Here is a 16826-nt window from a genome sequence, read left to right as displayed (position 1 = left end):
TTATTTAACGTTTGTAGTAATGCATGTGAATCTTTGTATCAACCACGCCCTCTCTGCTGAACATTTCCTTTATGTTTGTTATAGTGTTTGCGACATTTTTAAATTAGAGGCATAGAATACTTAAATAAAGTTTGCTAAGATGCTAAACATAACCCTGACACCATTCAAAAATTTACAACCATGCCATAATGATTATATAAAAACACAGACAAAAGAGCAAGCTGCACACTTACCACGTTGTTCATGCTGTTTGGGAGTCATGGTGGACCAATTTGGTGTCACAAGCTTAGAGATCTCATCCCATAGCTGCTGTATTTTTACTCTGTCACTGTGGTCCCGAAAGGTTGAGTCCCACAAGCCTGGCCTTTCGTGCACCAGGTTTATAAGCTCCTCATGTGAGACATCTCTTGCCATGTTTCTCCTTGGGCATGTACTGGGGATGTACTTCCTATTGTCCAACTACTGCCTGGGTCATAGGTTGAGTTCACAGATAAACAAAAAAAAAATTATTTCTTCAAAACGGATCTTAACTGATCGGACGTTGACGGACATTGTCAGTTAACATCAGTTAATATCCGTTTTGACGGATCTGGACGTAGCTTTGTACGTTAAAAAAAATGGATAAAAACGGAAGCGGAGGTTAACTGATGTTAACGGATGGTCATCCGTTTGCCCATAGGAATGCATTGTCGTCCATTGACGGATAGACGGTCCATCCGTGTGAAAGGGGCCTAAGCTTGGCCAGTCAGTCTGCCAGACAGCTAATGGTCTCTCTGAGTCCCTCAGAAGTCTATAGCTCAATTCAAGGTAAACACCTAAATGTCTAGTTGAAATACACATATGTGAGCTGTATTATGTGCCAATGGATTTATAGTTTACAGTTTCATGGTCCAGGAACCCCTGCCAGCTAGGGTTGCCACCTCATCCCTATAAACTCGAACACATATTAGTTACACAGGTTCTGTGGCTGATTGAGATGGTAATTAAACTGACTTGGTGCTATATCTGCAATGAATTAGCCCACAGAACATAACAAGCATGCTTTACTGCATATATACACTGATTTTACTGTTGTGGGTTTAGTAACACTTTAAAAAGAAAACTAATCGGCCATCACATCTACAAATTGGTAACCTGTAGCATAATAATTGTTTGCTTGTAGGTTTAATACCACTTTAAAGGGGTTGTAAAGTTATTTTTTTTTTTTTTTTAAAATAACAAACATGTTATACTTACCTTCACTGTGCAGCTCGTTCTGCACAGAGTGGCCCCGAACCTGGTCTTCTGGGGTCCCTCGGCGGCTGTTTCAGCTCCTCCCCGCAAGCATTTACCACCTTCATGCGAGCTCCCTCGCACGGTGGTGAGTGCTTGCGGGCGCGCTCCCGTGATACAGCCGGCGGCTATAGCCGCTCGCTGTATCACTCGGCCCCGCCCCCCGGCGCGCCGCGTCATCGGATGTGATTGACAGCAGCGCGAGCCAATGGCTGCGCTGCTTTCAATCCATCCACTGCAGCCAATCAGCGACCAGGCTGAGCTGCAATGAAGCTGACGAGGGCGAGGAGCGAAGATTCGAGGCGTCAGGTAAGTAAAACGGGGGGCCTGGGGGCGGCGGTACTGTCAAAAGTTTTTTCACCTTAATGCATAGAATGCATTAAGGTGAAAAAATTTTTACCTTTACAACCCCTTTAAAGTGGATGTAAACCCTCATATATATCCAGTGAAGTGAACAGCCTCAGATGATACACAGGGATAAAACAAATCTCCCCACATAAGTTGTAAATGTATATTTGCTGTCTTCAGCTTTATATATTCTTTAGAAAATACACATCGTGTTACAGATTTTTTTCTTCCTTTTTTTCTTCCTGTTCAGTACTGAGTGTGAAGTCTGGGCATAAGCCAATACAGCTGATTGGAGGAAAGGCACATTGGCAAAGGAAAAAGTAATGTGCAGAGCAAGCTCTGTGCTAATCTATTTATAGGAATCTCCCACAGCACAAATTTTAGGCTGCTTTTATCTCCTATGTCAGAGAACTTGTCAGAAGTTATCAGGTTGATAACAGAGCTACAGAGCAGGAGAAAGCTACTAAGTGCTTTGAAGAGAGATAAGAAAACACTGCAGATATATTTCATGAATCGATTTTACATCTACTTTAACACTCAAATTTCCTTGTTTTTCATGCAATGTCATGCCTAATAACCATCTCCTCCTCCCACTAACTAGCTTTGCATTGGCTAAAACAAAAACACTCAAGCCTGAAGAACAGTGGTGACCTGTTCATTAGGGGCGCCCGAGCTCTGCCCCCTCTCTCCAGGTTACCCCCTATATGCAATGGATAGATTCATTCATGGCATGAAACTATCCATGGCTGCTGCGGCCACCCCCTATTCATGTGTCTGACCCCTTTCAGGGCACCGCACGCATGAATTACAGCGGGCAGTTTTTTTTTTAAGCAACTGATTAGAGCCAGAGGTTCTAATAGGCTTCAAAATAGGGTGGACTCGGGTCGCAGAGAATGCGAACGAAGCCCACCCAGGTGTGTTACAACAGTGAATGAATATTCGCTGTTGAAACACTGATCCTCAATCAGGCCAATCAGAAGCAAGCGTGAGACCTATTTTCCGATTGTCCGAAAAGAGAAGACTCCCGATTGGCTGCTGAGGAGGGGGGGCGCAAACCGAAGCTGCTGCCGCCGTTGTTGCATTGACCCATAGAGAGCAGGAGAATGGGTGGCCGCCGCCGCCGAGCAAGGGAAGACACCGGAGATGGGGAAAGTGCTACCGACCGGGGGGTTTGTGGCATACTGTTTGCCTCCCCTCCAAAAAAAAAATTCCACCCACCACCACTGCTGAAGAAGCAATAAAAGTGTGCCTACAAACATACAAATCAATGAAAGGGGGAAGTTTGGGACTTTAAATGAGGCACAATAAATGTACCTCCATCCCTGATTCAGGTAAATGAGAAAGGAATGTGGGACTTTAAATGAGGCAGTTGACTTGTGGAGGTAGAATGGTTGGTAAACATTATTTATTTGTGACAATAGTATGAAAAAAGTAGAAAAGTATTTTCATATATATATATATATATATATATATATATATATATACACACACACACACATATACACATGCACACATGGTATGAACATGATGGATATATATGTTTCAGCTTGGCAGCACATGAGAAGTATTGAACAAATATGTAACATGTCATAGAAACGGCATTTGGCAATAAGGTGAAAAATATCAATCTTGAGCATGATTAATTGTAGATATAATACAAGATATTTCCTATTAACAGGCATTGGTACACCATATGCAACAGAGCTGCTGTAGAAACAAGAAAAGATACACATACACATAAATAGTTACATAGTACTCAATGAATTTTTAATGTATAAAAGGTATATAAGGGCCAGTAACTAGATCATGAGCCAGACTTGACTGAGCACCCCATGGAAACTTGACGTGTTTCATGGCTATATGCCATTCATCAGGAGTTGGGTACAGAATTAAACTGTAAATACAAATGGATATGTAGTATTAGTTAAAATATTCTACCCGTAAGGGTTCTACCTTAGCAATTGGACAATCGTACACAGTACCCACACAGAAATCAGCTAATAAATGTTACAATGCATGGACAGCAAAAAGTCAGCCATTGTAATACATAGGCAACAACGGTGTAATCATTACAATGTGCAGCAAATTGACAACTGTGACAATATGTGGGCAACAAATGAACAAATGTGACTATAAAAAAAAAAACTTCCCCAGCACCAATTCAGCTCCCCTAATTTATAATTCCTCCCCTTACCCAAGTAGGAATCTCTCCCCTTGCCCTGTAAAAATCTTCTACGCTCTTCTTGACACAGCTCAGTGCACATGTTTGTTTTAAAGCATATCTCCAGGTTTCATTTCCATTTATAATGTTTTTTTGGGCCAAGTGGACCCAAATGAACTATTTTCATTACTAATACATGCGCCAGCTGTAAGTAGTGTGTAGCTAATGCTACATACAGTATAAAGGGCTGTGTTCAGGCGGTGGTTCGGGGAATTCCCAGAACAAAACTGAGTCAGCTCACCTCTCCACCTCAGCCAGTCAGAGGAAGTCTTGTATTCATTCTTAAAATACAACGTTTCTGCAAACATCTAAGAAGCACTCAGTCCAGCTTTTCTTCTTGCAGTGGGCAGGGAAGCCTGTATCCTGTCCCTGAAACACAGTGCTGTATCCTGTATGCAGATGATGCTACATACAGTTTATACAGCACTGACAGCAGGCACATGTATTAGTAATATAAATTGTATGTCTGGGCAAGCTTGGCCCAAACAAACTATTGAAAGTGATGTAAAACTTACCTGAACACACAATCCCGTGCTGAGCTCTCTCTCCCAATGGAGCCGGAACGATAGTTCAGCTGTCGGGCAGAGGTCCCTAAATGACAGTTCCATAGAGAGCTTGCCACACACTGCTGTCCCTCTGTATATTGCTGGTGGCCACACCTGTGAACTCTCTAAGTCAGGGGTAGGCAACCTTGGAGAGTTGGAGAACTGCCTCAAGGTGGAAGGGATCAAAGACCATCAGGGTCCAGCATTTTTTTTAAGGGTTTAACTTAGCAGGTCCCTACTAAAAAAGTAAGGTCTGGAGACAACAGAGGGCAAGAGTCAGGAGTAAGTAACAGAGTTCGGAGGTCAGTACTATCTAATGCAGAGTCCAGGAGTTAGGGGTAGGTAACACAACAGTTCAGAAATTCAGAGGTTAGCAGTAAGTAACCTTGAATCCAGAAGTCAGTATTTAGTAACACAGAAGTAACACCTTACTACTCTGCTTCAATTTTCTGTGCATTTGCCCACGTGTCTATAAAGTTTTTTGCAAATGAGAGGTGCAACTTTCTGCATTCAAAACATCAGGATGTTTGCCAGGGACAGACCCCTCAAAATGGGAATTGTTCACAGGAAGCATGGATAAATGGCAACTTTACTGCAGATTGATATAAAAGGCACAACTTAATGTAGCTCAGTATTCAGTAATAAACTATTCAATGCATTTTTTAAAGACATCTCGTGTAAATATCTGAATTTGCCTTTCAATCCCATACGCAGCTGAATTTAGACTGGGAGAGGGAGCCAATTAGCTGTGCTGCATGCAAATGTGCTAACAAAGAACATGCTGACAGGAGGATAGAGTAGAGTGACCTGACAGTTGACTTCATCAGTCTGCTTCTTTTTCACTATCCAGTCATCAGACATGTGAGTGAAGAGAGGACAACACTATATGCCTTGTACAGTTTATAACAGAGATACAGATGTCATCTCGTGGGCTATTCTACATGGTAGGGCTGTGTAAATCTCAGGACTGGATTGAAAGAAATACACATACTATGGCAGGTAAAAGAGTTCCTTTATGTATTTCATTTGTGTATTTAACTGAATGCTTGGAGTGCAGTTTAATCTTAATACTCCATGCACACTGGGGCTCAAAAAAGCTTTTTCTGGACACCAGATTGCTAGCAGAAAACGCTGGTCTAAAAGCGTTTGTACTAGCGTTTACGCACGTTTTTTTAACGTTTATGGGCGTTTTTAATAAAAATACACAGAGGACACTCCAAAAATCCCATAATGCATTGCCAAACTCCCACAATGCATTGAAAAAATAGAACACCAAACACTATTTAACTCGCTTTTGGTGTTTTTTAGCGTTTTTTGTGGTTAAAAAAAAAACAGCTCCAAGCACACTGAAGCTCATAAACGGCTGTTTTTGGGAGTTTGGGCATTTTTTTTAACAGCCCATAAACTTCCCTCTATGTTATCCTATGTGTTTTTGGATGTTTATCAGCAGTGGAGTTTATTGGCAGTTTTCTGAACGCCGTAAAATTGCGTTCAGGAGTCGTTTTTCTGACCACAAAAAATGCCAAACACTCATAAACGCTGATGAATGTTGATAAACACTCAAAAACGTGGCTCACCAGCGTTTAACGTTTTTGATCTATTGGAAAAAAAAAAAAACAACCCAAAAAAGCGATAACGCGGAAAAACACTAATTAATGCTATTGCAAAAATGTTAAAAAACGTTGAAAGACTCACTGCAAAGCTACTGGTGTTTTTATAATGTTATTTTAACGTCCAGTGTGTATGGAGCCTAACTGTGATGTTGGTACCCTAGACAGGGCAGGAAATCTTAAGCCGTGTACACACGACCGGACTTTTCGACCGGACTGATCCGACGGACAAACCAACCGTGTGTGGGCTTCATCAGACCTTCAGCGGACTTTTTCTGTCGCAAATTAGACGGACTTTAGATTTGGAACATGTTTCAAATCTTTCCGACAGACTCGAGTCCGGTCGAAAAATCCGTTCGTCTGTATGCTAGTCCGTCGGACAAAAAAAAGGACGCAAGGGCAGCTATTGGCTACTGGCTATGAACTTCCATATTCTAGTCCCATCGTACGTCATCACGTTCAAACCAACGGACTTTCAAACTGACTTTAGTCCGTTCGTGTGTGGACAAGTCCGGTCGTTCGAAAGTCCGTCGTAACTCCGTCGAAAGTCTGTCGGAAAGACCATCGGACCTTTGATGCTGAAAAGTCCGCTCGTGTGTATGCGGCATAAAAGTAAATCTTCTATTTCACTGCCTCATAGCAACAGCATGAAACTATTCAAGGAATACATAGAAGAAACTTTATACAGTTGAAGCAGGGATTTTTTTGCGAAATATATTCCTTCGGGTATTTTCTGCAACTGTAACCCTAACCCAAAAAAAATATTAATTAATAATGGAGTTTGGCGTCTAAGTAAAAGTTTTAGAGGTCATTTATTTTGTCAGACTAAGCCATGTAAAAACTCATATTCATACATCTTCTACAAGCAGGTGAAGGCAAATTGACATTCCAGGTCAAAGAAGCCCATGTAAGACATTTAAACTTGAGAGAGCCTCTACAATAGAATGATTGATATCTCAACTCATCCATGTCTGGAAAGTGGATGTTTCCTATCTCATTAACATAGGAGAGAGATTTTGATGTTTCACCCCATTTAATGCAATGCACACAGAGATAAATATCAGGCTTTTAGTGAGGATACCAAGCAGCAGGCTGATAAAAGAAGTGTCAGGTTTACTAAAAACACTATATTATGTAGCAGCAAAATCACAATTATAGCAAAGACGCTAATGTGGCAGCAAGGAACCCCAGCAACAAACCACTAGGGGATTTCTTGAGTAAACTTGGAAAGTATTGAACATTTTTTTCCATAACTTTATACAGGAAGTGCAACAATATTGAATTCCCCCTAGTTTTACTCAGTCGAGAAGATAATTGTGTTAGACACAAGGGTTTAGTTTTGTAATAATTTCTGCAAATCGTGCAGACGAAATAACCTTTTTTATTGGTTTTAACACTATTTTATTTATTCATGTGTTTGTGGAATTTCTTCCTCCCACAGGCTGAGCATGAAGAATCCAATGTAATATTATGTTCTACATCCTCCGTCTGCCTCGCATCCAGGTCATGTAAAGACAATAGAAGAACTATACAAAAGCAGAGGTAAAATTTTTCTTCCACAACCTGCTAATTGCATTTGTTTGAACTGGGATTTCTTCGGTAAACCTTTCGCTCCAGAGGTCTTTTACACATAGCACAATGAATTGATTCTACTGCCATCCATAGTACAAAATATCACAGTGCTGGCTTCTCAGGAAAAAAACTCATAATGTTCACTCTGCTAGAGTAACTGTTCCTGACTTATGTGGTTTATTTATTATTATTGATTCAATAGATACTAGTGTACGGTATGGTTTTTCATTTCCGTGCTTAAAATGGCACAGCCGTCCTCATCTAGGAACCTTTCTGACCTTCTGAAGGCCAAGGTTACAAAATGCTAGATGGAAGAATGTTTGTCTTTCTACAATAAAGGTGTCAACCTATTAGATCTTAATAATTCCTCTTTATTTGTCCAGTCTAGGCAGTTTGTTCTACTCCTAAAAAGAACTGTGAGTATATGCCTTGGTTTTCTTTAACCACTTCAGCCCCGGACCATTTGGCTGGCCAAAGACCAGAGCACTTTTTGTGATTCAGCACTGAGTTGCTTTAACTGACAATTTGGTGGTATTTGATCGCCCCTGCGGTTTTATTTTTTGCGCTATAAACAAAAAGCGACAATTTTGAAAAAAAACGCAATATTTTTAACTTTTTGCTATAATAAATATCCCCAAAAAATATATAAAAAAACATTTTTTTCCCTCAATTTAGGCCAATACGTATTCTTCTACATATATTTAGTAAAAAAAAAAAAAAAAAAAAATCGCAATAAGCGTATATTGATTGGTTTGGGCAAAACTTATAGCGTCTACAAAATAGGGGATAGTTTTATGGCTTTTTTATTATTTATTATTTTTTTTACTAGTAATAGCGGCGATCTGCGATTTTTATTGGGACTGCGACATTATGGCGGACACGTCGGACAATCTTGACACATTTTTGGGACCATTGGCATTTTTACAGAGATCAATGCTATAAAATTGCATTGATTACTGTAAAAATGTCACTGGCAGTGACGGGGTTAACCACTAGGGGGCAGTGAAGGGGTTAAGTGTATCCTAGTATGTGTTCTAACTAAAGGTGGGAGGGGACTGTGCAGGGGACATGACAGATCGTCTGTTCATACTCTGTATGGACAAACTATCTGTCTGTCTGTTCTCCCCTCAGAGAACCGGAAACTGTGTGTTTACACACACAGATCCCGGTTCTCGGTGTGCCCCGAGCGATCGCGGGAGCCCGGCGGTGATCGCGACCAAGAGTGGATGCATCAAGCTTTCTTTTTTGTTACATAAAGCCACAGGTTTCCATTGTGTAGGGCAGCCTCAAGCATCCTAACAACTGATGTCATTAGTTGATAAGGAGGACATCATGCAGCTGCACAGCATCTTTGTTTGACCCCCCGCCCCTCACTCTCAGCACTGGGGTCATGTTAGCTGTGTGAGGAGGAGAAAATGAGGAAGAAGAAATTCTGCAATACCAGTCAGTATCAGTGTGCAAAAGTATATATTACCGTATTTATCGGCGTATAACATGCACTTTTTTCCCCTTAAAATCAGTGGAAAATCGTGGGTGCGCATTATACGCTGATCCCTGCTGCCTCTGAGGGAAGAGGAGGGAGCGCCACTGAATTACATAGAGCCGCAATCTCCTGTGTACCTGACGCTCTGTCACGCACAGCCACGCCTCCTGGCCCCACATTGGGCCACTGTTCTGTCCATCATATGAGCAGGAGGGTCAAATGTTGTGTGGAGTTATAATTAAGATATCTATAATATATGTAAAAAAGTAGGAAATTTGTCTCATAATAATTCATATTCGATAGAAAATTGATATACTACACACATAAATAAATACCTGCATAGAGTAAAATATTTAATGAAAAACTTTATTTCATACATAAATACATAGTTCATAAATATTCCAAAAAATGGATAGCACATGATGCATATAGAAAAGCCCAACATTTGATAGCACATGATTGGAATATAGTCAAATACATAATGCGTGAACAGAGTCCACAATGACATGGTAGGATACAGTATACGATTTAAGCACGACATCTGTTGGCTCAACACGTTTCGTGACTTGATGTCACTCATCAGGAGAAAGCGTGAAAACATGTAAGATATCTCTGCAATTATATATTATGCATTTCTAGTTGTTCTAATATAGTCACAAGTGTAAAAAAAGAATAAATAATAATTTAAATTATAAAAATAAATAGGGGTAAACCACCCTATATAATACTTAAAGGGTATTCATGTGCAATTGATACGGTACTGAGGGTCATGATTATCCCCACATGGGGAACATCTTTTCCGGGAGTTGAGATGGTATGTTAGGCAACAGACAGCCCAACAGGCAACCCTCCAAAGGAGGGTCATGTATCAGGCTGTGATATATGGGTGAGCATGTGTGATCACAAAAACCAAATTAGGGCTGTAAAAAGTAAATAAAAATTTAAAAAGTGAGTGAAATGAGGGACGTACTAAACTGCATATTGGGATGATGGGATGATTGGATTATTGGTTGCAATACTGAGAACTCTCTCTAGATGTCAGTGTACTATATACACATATATATGGTAATGACTCTGTTGTTTCACAAAATATGTTATTCTTTCCTGCAGTGCTTCATACAATGTTGCAAGAAGCAGTTGCTAATGTTTAACTCTTCACTTGCTGATATATATGCAGTTGTACAACAGGATACAGAAGTAATGTAAAAATTACATTTGACCTGTTTTTGATGGGATTATGGGAAGAATTATTATTTCTCATAGGGATTATTTGAGGAATATCATGTTAACACCCGATAATGAACATATTTAACCAATTACTAATAATAATATGCATATACTTTTTCTACATGGGGATTGTGGGTGCAATATTGTAGTTAGACATACATAGGAATATATTAAACCTATTTCTGATATAAATATGTATATAATTATTTTTCTACATGGGGATTATTGGTGGAATATTGTTTATAAATATACATAGCAACATATAAAACCCATTTCTGATGAGAATATGCATATAATTATATTTTTACATGGGGATTATTGGTGGAATATTGTTTATAAATATACATAGCAACAAATTAAACCTATTTCTGATATGAAAATGCATATAATTATTTTTCTACATGGGGATTATTGGTGGAATATTGTTTATAAATATACATAGCAACATATTAAACCCATTTCTGATAAGAATATGCATATAATTCTATTTCTACAAGGGGATAATTGGTGGAATATTGTTTATAAATATACATAGCAACATATTAAACCTATTTCTGATATGAAAATGCATATAATTATTTTTCTACATGGGGATTATTGGTGGAATATTGTTTATAAATATACATAGCAACATATTAAACCCATTTCTGATGAGAATATGCATGTAATTATATTTCTGCATGGGGATTATTGGTGGAATATTGTTTATAAATATACATAGCAACATATTAAACCCATTTCTGATGAGAATATGCATATAATTCTATTTCTACATTGGGATTATTGGTGGAATATTGTTTATAAATAGACATAGCAACATATTAAACCTATTTCTGATGAGAATATGCATATAATTATATTTCTACATGGAGATTATTGGTGGAATATTGTTTATAATTATACATAGCAACATATTAAACCTATTTCTGTTATGAAAATGCATATAATTATTTTTCTACATGGGGATTATTGGTGGAATATTGTTTATAAATATACATAGCAACATATTAAACCCATTTCTGATGAGAATATGCATATAATTATATTTCTACATGGGGATTATTGGTGGAATATTGTTTATAAATATACATAGCAACATATTTAACCCATTTATGATATGAATATGCATATAATTATTTTTCTACATTGGGATTATTGGTGGAATATTGTTTATAAATATACATAGCAACATATTAAACCCATTTCTGATGAGAATATGCATGTAATTATATTTCTGCATGGGGATTATTGGTGGAATATTGTTTATAAATATACATAGCAACATATTAAACCCATTTCTGATGAGAATATGCATATAATTATATTTCTACATTGGGATTATTGGTGGAATATTGTTTATAAATACACATAGCAACATATTTAACCCATTTAAGATATGAAAATGCATATAATTATTTTTCTACATGGGGATTATTGGTGGAATATTGTTTATAAATATACATAGCAACATATTAAACCCATTTCTGATGAGAATATGCATATAATTATATTTCTACATGGGGATTATTGGTGGAATATTGTTTATAAATATACATAGCAACATATTTAACCCATTTATGATATGAATATGCATATAATTATTTTTCTACATTGGGATTATTGGTGGAATATTGTTTATAAATATACATAGCAACATATTAAACCCATTTCTGATGAGAATATGCATGTAATTATATTTCTGCATGGGGATTATTGGTGGAATATTGTTTATAAATATACATAGCAACATATTAAACCCATTTCTGATGAGAATATGCATATAATTATATTTCTACATTGGGATTATTGGTGGAATATTGTTTATAAATACACATAGCAACATATTTAACCCATTTAAGATATGAAAATGCATATAATTATTTTTCTACATTGGGATTATTGGTGGACTATTGTTTATAAATATACATAGCAACATATTAAACCCATTTCTGATGAGAATATGCATATAATTATATTTCTACATTGGGATTATTGGTGGAATATTGTTTATAAATATACATAGCAACATATTAAACCTATTTCTGATATGAAAATGCATATCATTATTTTTCTACATGGCAATTATTGGTGGAATATTGTTTATAAATATACATAGCAACATATTAAACCCATTTCTGATATGAAAATGCATATAATTATTTTTCTACATGGGGATTATTGATGGAATATTGTTTATAAATACACATAGCAACATATTTAACCCATTTAAGATATGAATATGCATGTAATTATTTTTCTACATGGGGATTATTGGTGGAATATTGTTTATAAATATGCAAATCAACATATTAAACCCATTTCTGATGAGAATATGCATATAATTATATTTATACATGGGTATTATTGGTGGAATATTGTTTATAAATATACATAACAACATATTAAACCCATTTCTGATGAGAATATGCATATAATTATATTTCTACATGGGGATTATTGGTGGAATATTGTTTATAAATATACATAGCAACATATTTAACCCATTTATGATATGAATATGCATATAATTATATTTCTACATTGGGATTATTGGTGGAATATTGTTTATAAATACACATAGCAACATATTTAACCCATTTAAGATATGAAAATGCATATAATTATTTTTCTACATTGGGATTATTGGTGGACTATTGTTTATAAATATACATAGCAACATATTAAACCCATTTCTGATGAGAATATGCATATAATTATATTTCTACATTGGGATTATTGGTGGAATATTGTTTATAAATATACATAGCAACATATTAAACCTATTTCTGATATGAAAATGCATATCATTATTTTTCTACATGGCAATTATTGGTGGAATATTGTTTATAAATATACATAGCAACATATTAAACCCATTTCTGATATGAAAATGCATATAATTATTTTTCTACATGGGGATTATTGATGGAATATTGTTTATAAATACACATAGCAACATATTTAACCCATTTAAGATATGAATATGCATGTAATTATTTTTCTACATGGGGATTATTGGTGGAATATTGTTTATAAATATGCAAATCAACATATTAAACCCATTTCTGATGAGAATATGCATATAATTATATTTATACATGGGTATTATTGGTGGAATATTGTTTATAAATATACATAGCAACATATTAAACCTATTTCTGACTGATTCATTTTTATGAAGGTGAGCCGATCAACCGAGTATGTGGACAGGTGCACTCTGATCGGTTACAAAGCTTCCAGCAGCACTGAATGTGTGTTCAGATAGAATGCTTGATGCAGGACAGGCCAGTAGCTCAATTGCATACTGTGTAAGCTCTGGCCAGTGATCCATCCTCAAGACCCAGTTACCCAGTGAATATTCGGTTGGAAAGGTCTCCAAGTCTGATCTTGCCTAAGGTATTCCTGCACCATGTAAATCAGACGCTGGAGATGGTTGCTGGAACCAATCAGACCTTGGGACTGCAGATTGAAAATTTGTCTGAACGCATCGGTCAGACAGCCACCTTCTCCACCGCTCCTTCTGTGACTGACTGAAGCCTCAGCAACACGTAGTCCAGGTGGACCAGGAAATTGTAGCCTCCCAGGCTCTGGAAATGCATTGCACAAACCTTTCTGCAAGGCCTCCCGAAGATGTTTCATCCTCTGCTCCCTCTGCAAAGGCTGTTTAAGTGTATAAGCTGTATAACCTTACCCTTTTAATGTGGATCAAGAAGAGTTGCCAGCCAGTACTGATCCCTCTCCTTGATACCACGAATACGAGGGTCCTTTCACAGGTTTTGCAAGATCAGGGAGGCCATGCAGCGTAGGTTTGCTGAGGCATTCGGTCCGGAGTCCTCTGGGTCACTAAGGACGACATGATCCGCAGCCACCTCCTCCAAGCCACCTACAAGTCCATGGGTTTCTGGGGACTGAAAACGATCCCTTGAAGACTGCTGCTGATGCTGAGTGCCAGGCTCCATCTCCATGCTGACACAATCCTCCTCCTCTTCCTGTGTCATAGGCGGGCCTGCAGGAATAATGTCTGGATAAAGGGGTCGTTGGGAGTTAAGGAAGTCCTCCTCTTCCTCCCTCTGTTCTGCCTCTATCCATGCAGCGTGTGCTCCAACAGGTGGACAAGAGGGACAGTATCACTGATGCATGCACTGTCACCATCCTCGTGGCCTCCTCAAATGGTGACAGGACAGTGCATGCATCCTTGATCATTAGCCACTGGCGTGGCAAAAAAAAGCCAAGCTCCCCTGACCCTGCCCTGGTGCCATACTCGCACAGGTAGTCATTGATGGCCCTCTGCTGCGTGTGCAGCCGCTGCAGCATTGCCAACGTTGAGTTCCACCCGGTGGGCATGTCACAGATGAGGCGGTTCTTGGGCAGGTTGCATTCCTTTTTGAAGATCAGCCAGCCGAGCACTGGCATTATATGACTGGCAGAAATGCCCACAGACTTTCCTGGCCTGCCTCAGGAGATCCTGTAAGCCCGGGTACCTACACAAGAACCGCTGCACCACCAACTTGGACGTGAGCCAAACAGGGAACATGGGTCAAGTGTCCCTGTTGGAGGGCGGATTAGAGGTTGGTGCCATTGTTGCAAACCACCATTCCTGCCTGAAGCTGTTGTGGCATCAACCACCTCTGAACCTGCCCCTGCAGAGCTGCCAGAATCTCTGCCCCAGTGTGGCTTCTGTCCTAAGCAGACCAACTCAAGCACCGCGTGGCATCTTTTTGCCTGAGTGTATGCGTAGCCCCTAGGAACCTGCCACTGAGGTACCGCACATTCCACAAATTCTCGAAAGGGGGCAGAGTCTACCAGCTGAAAAGGCAGTAGTTGGAGTGCTAGCAATTTAGCCAAACTAGCATTCAGCCTCTGAGCATGTGGATGGCTGGGACCGAATTTCTTATGATGGTTTAGCAACTGGGGTAGGGAAATTAGCCTGCTACAATCAAAATTAGGTTTAGCGCTAGCAGATTGCCCACAAGTGCTTGGGACACCTAATTCTACACCTTCATTTGTCTCAGTGCAGGTCTCTGAGAGGACTGAAGGTGTAGTGGGGTTGGAGATCCCAGCTGATGAGGAGCAAGGAGAGGTCCGTCTTGTTCTTTGGTGTGGGTCTTTTAAGTACTGTTGACAACGGACTGCATGGGAGCTCGACATATGTCTGGTCAAGCATGTGGTGCCCAAGCTGCTGCTGTTTTGGCCATGCTTGATAAGCTTCAGACATATGTTGCAAACAGCAATGGTGCGATCTGCTGCACATGTCTCAAAAAAGGCCCACACCAAAGAACTTTTGAAAAAACGCACGGAGTCAGCAGCGCCCTGCACATGTGGAGCGGTGTGATGCAGTTGGTTGGCTGTCCTTAAGCTGGCCCCTGGAGGGCATCCTGCCTCGTTGGAGATGTGCCTCCTCCTCCTCCTCTCTTCTATCAGGCACACACGTAGAGTCAGTGACCTCATCATCCCCTCCCTCCTCACCACTGGAGCAAACCTGGCAGTATGCTGCTGCTGGGGGAACATGACTGACAGTTTCTTGTCCTTCTTGGGCACCCTCTCTCTCTGGGCTCACGTTACTGCCTTCATCATCAACCTGGGTACCGTCATCGGAGCCTTCAAAACGCTGTGCATCCTCCTGCAGTATGTACCCGACACTGTGGTCAAACAGTTCGGGGGACTCCTCAAGAAAAGATGGTGGGGCTAGGGAAGGAGTGACTGATGTAATTGAGCCGATGGAATAGGCCGCTTTGGCAGCTGCATTGGCAGCCAAACTTGTCTTTGCCTGGGTTTACAGAGAATGAGGAGGATGAGGACGCCTTTGTGATCCACTCTACCAACTCTTTTGCTTGTTGTAGCTCAACATGGCCAACTGTCGAAAAAAAGGACAAGCGTGCCCCACGGACATGTGCTGAGGATGCACCGTGTCAACGACCAGAACTGTTGGCTGTAGACACAAAGCCTGCTTGCCCTCTTTTAGTGGCCTGTGAGCGTCTGCCTTTCCTTGGTGGCCTTCCAGACATGGAGTAAAATTGGATTAGCCAAACACTGCCTGAAGTTTACTAGAAAAATTTCACCAGGAATGGCCTGCAGTCAGGTATAGGCTTGGCTAGACTAGAATGCAGTGGATATATATATGTTGGAGACTGTATATATATATATATATATATATATATATATATATATATATATATATATATTTAATGCACTGCAGATCACTGAATCACTTGCCTGCCTGAAAGTGTATTTGAGAACATACACCAGCAACGGCCTGCAGTCAGATATAGGCTTGGCTAGACTGGAATGCAGTGGATATATATGTAGGAGACACTATATATATTTAATGCACTGCAGATCACTGAATCACTTACCTGCCTGCCTGAAAGTGTATTTGAGAACATACACCAGCAACGGCCTGCAGTCAGATATAGGTTTGGCTAGACTGGAATGCAGTGGATATATATATGTAGGAGACACTATATATATTTAATGCACTGCAGATCACTGAATCACTTACCTGCCTGCAAGTGTATTTGAGAACATACACCAGCAACGGCCTGCAGTCA

The sequence above is a fragment of the Aquarana catesbeiana genome, linkage group LG01 (assembly GCF_042186555.1).
Source record: "Aquarana catesbeiana isolate 2022-GZ linkage group LG01, ASM4218655v1, whole genome shotgun sequence".
NCBI classification, from domain to species: Eukaryota; Metazoa; Chordata; class Amphibia; order Anura; family Ranidae; genus Aquarana; species Aquarana catesbeiana.
This window is presented reverse-complemented; position numbering follows the sequence as displayed.